This window comes from Scyliorhinus canicula, unplaced genomic scaffold (assembly GCF_902713615.1).
Source record: "Scyliorhinus canicula unplaced genomic scaffold, sScyCan1.1, whole genome shotgun sequence".
In the NCBI taxonomy this organism is placed as follows: Eukaryota; Metazoa; Chordata; class Chondrichthyes; order Carcharhiniformes; family Scyliorhinidae; genus Scyliorhinus; species Scyliorhinus canicula.
This window is the reverse complement of record NW_024055522.1, coordinates 22,353-25,146: the sequence shown is the minus strand read 5'-3', so window position 1 is coordinate 25,146 and position 2,794 is coordinate 22,353.

Genomic DNA, 2,794 nt, shown 5'->3' with positions numbered 1-2,794 from the left:
GGGTTATGGCTAGTCGGCGGGGGTGGCGTTAGAGGCGTGGAGCATTGTGGCAGACAGTGGTGGGAGGTATGTGATGGTAAGTGGCCAGCTGCAGGGGGAGCGGGTGGTGCTGGTCAATGTATTTGCCCCGAACTGGGACGATGCTGGTTTCATGCGGAATATGCTGAGCCAGATCCCAGACTCTGTGACAGGAGGCCTGATAATGGGGGGGGGGGGGGGGGGGGTTTAACACGGTGCTGAATCCGGCACTGGATAACTAGGTCTAGAATGGGCAGGAGGCCGGCGGCGGCTAAGGTGTTGAGGGGGTTTATGGACCAGATGGGAGGGGTGGATCTATGGAGGTTAGCGAGGCCGGGGGCCAGGGAATTTTCATTCTTCTCCCACGTTCAGAAGGCCTATTCTCGGATTGATTGATTTGTTATGGGTAGGCGCTGATTGCGAGAGTGGAAGATACTGAGTACTCGGCGATAGCCATTTCCCATCATGCTCTGCATTGGGTAGACCTCGAGCTGGGCAAGGACCGGGACCTGCTCCCGCTTTGGCGCTTAGAGGTGGGGTTGCTGGCAGACGAGGAGGTGCGCGGGCGGGTCCGAGGATGTATAGAGAGATACCTGGAGGCCAACGACAATGGGGAGTTCCGAGTGGGAATGGTTTGGGAAGTACTGAAGGCGGTGGTTAGGGGAGAACTGATCTCCATTAGGGCCCATAGGGAGAGCAGAGAGCCGAGCCAGAGGGTGATGTTGGTGGGGGAGATGGTGAGGTGGACGGGGAGATGGTGAGGGTGGACGGGGAGATGGTGAGGGTGGACGGGGAGATGGTGAGGGTGGACGGGGAGATGGTGAGGGTGGGCGGGGAGATGGTCAGGGTGGACGGGGAGATGGTGACGGGTGGACGGGGAGATGGTGAGGGTGGACGGGGAGATGGTGAGGGTGGACGGGGATGGTAGGGTGGACGGGGAGATGGTGAGGGTGGACGGGGAGATGGTGAGGGTGGACGGGAGATGGTGAGGGTGGACGGGGAGATGGTGAGGGTGGACGGGGAGATGGTGAGGGTGGACGGGGAGATGGTGAGGGTGGACGGGGAGATGGTGAGGGTGGACGGGGAGATGGTGAGGGTGGACGGGGAGATGGTGAGGGTGGACGGGGAGATGGTGAGGGTGGACGGGGAGATGGTGAGGGTGGACGGGGAGATGGTGAGGGTGGACGGGGAGATGGTGAGGGTGGACGGGGAGATGGTGAGGGTGGACGGGGAGATGGTGAGGGTGGACGGGGAGATGGTGAGGGTGGGCGGGGAGATGGTGAGGGTGGACGGGGAGATGGTGAGTGTGGACGGGGAGATGGTGAGGGTGGACGGGGAGATGGTGAGGGTGGACGGGGAGATGGTGAGGGTGGACGGGGAGATGGTGAGGGTGGACGGGGAGATGGTGAGGGTGGACGGGGAGATGGTGAGGGTGGACGGGGAGATGGTGAGGGTGGACGGGGAGATGGTGATGAGGAAGCGAACAAACGATGGGGGGTGGACCGTAGGACCCTGATGGTAATGTGTTCACAGACAGAACAAAGGACAGAGCACAGCATGGCTCGGGGGGGGGGGGGGGGGATGGTAACCTCGTGGTGAGCATGCTGAAAAGGATGCTGGGGTTACAATGCAAAGTGACCAATTAGGATATAGGGCCAGGTCAGGAGGTGTATAAAATGACCAATGGGAAGCTGAGATGTGAATCTTACTGTGGTTTTGAATATATCAGCAGAAGCTTCTCTGTATACGATCTCTCTTACTCCTGAATGTTGCAGAAGACAGTGTGTGTGTCCTGTAGCTCTATGGATTGATGCAGCCTTGCAAGTTAGTTATTATTAAATGATATGATACCTGCAAATCCATCTCAGATTTTATTGAATCTAGACTGACAGCAAATTAACCAGGAATTAACATTTGGTTCCGAAATCCGGGTTTCTCGAGAATCTTGCCTTTCATCTGCGAAATCAGAATTGGACTGCTCTCGGAGGGTGAGAGAGGAAATGGGCCCACGATATTTCTGAAAAACTTGCAATATCGATTTTCCTCTGTCTCGTATTCTGCTAACAGTCTAATCACTCGCATTTGATCAGGTCCGATTGACTCGACGAAATCAAAGGTCAGTCTGATGGATTCGAAGATTTTATTTCAGTCATTGCAGGTACGGCTAAGTTTTGGAATGAGGCGAACAGTTCAGTTGGTGTCTGATGGGATGTTGCCTGGTCACTCAGTTGCATGTGAGTAGCAAATTAAAAATTGGTTCTATTAAATTACACTTTAATTCGGTTAAGGTCTGTACCGGGTTGATGTGATGTCGCGAAACAGTTCAGTGAGAGACCGCTGATGGAATGTTGGGGCGCAATTCAATTCCGTTCAATTCTAATTTGATTAAAAATTGGTTCAGGTCTGTACCGGGTTGATGTGATGTCGCGAAACAGTTCAGTGAGGGACCGCTGATGGAATGTTTGCGGACAGTTCAATGCCGTTCAAATATCGGGAAGATATGGGTTGTTTGAATGAAACAGAATTGGGTTATAAATGACTTGTGTGTTGATGAATGACCGTATAAGGATTTGAATTCCTTTTGTCTGAATGGAGATCTCCAATGAATGAATGAGTCTGTTTGATAAGAATGTGATATATTCTGTTCCTAGTTTTGTGAAATGTTGTGTTTTAGGAGGTATTAAAGTGAGATTTAAAACGGGGTAAGTATTTGAAAGATCTTCAGTAACTTAGTAATAATGCTTAACATTGTGGGAGTTAATTAGAACATAATTCT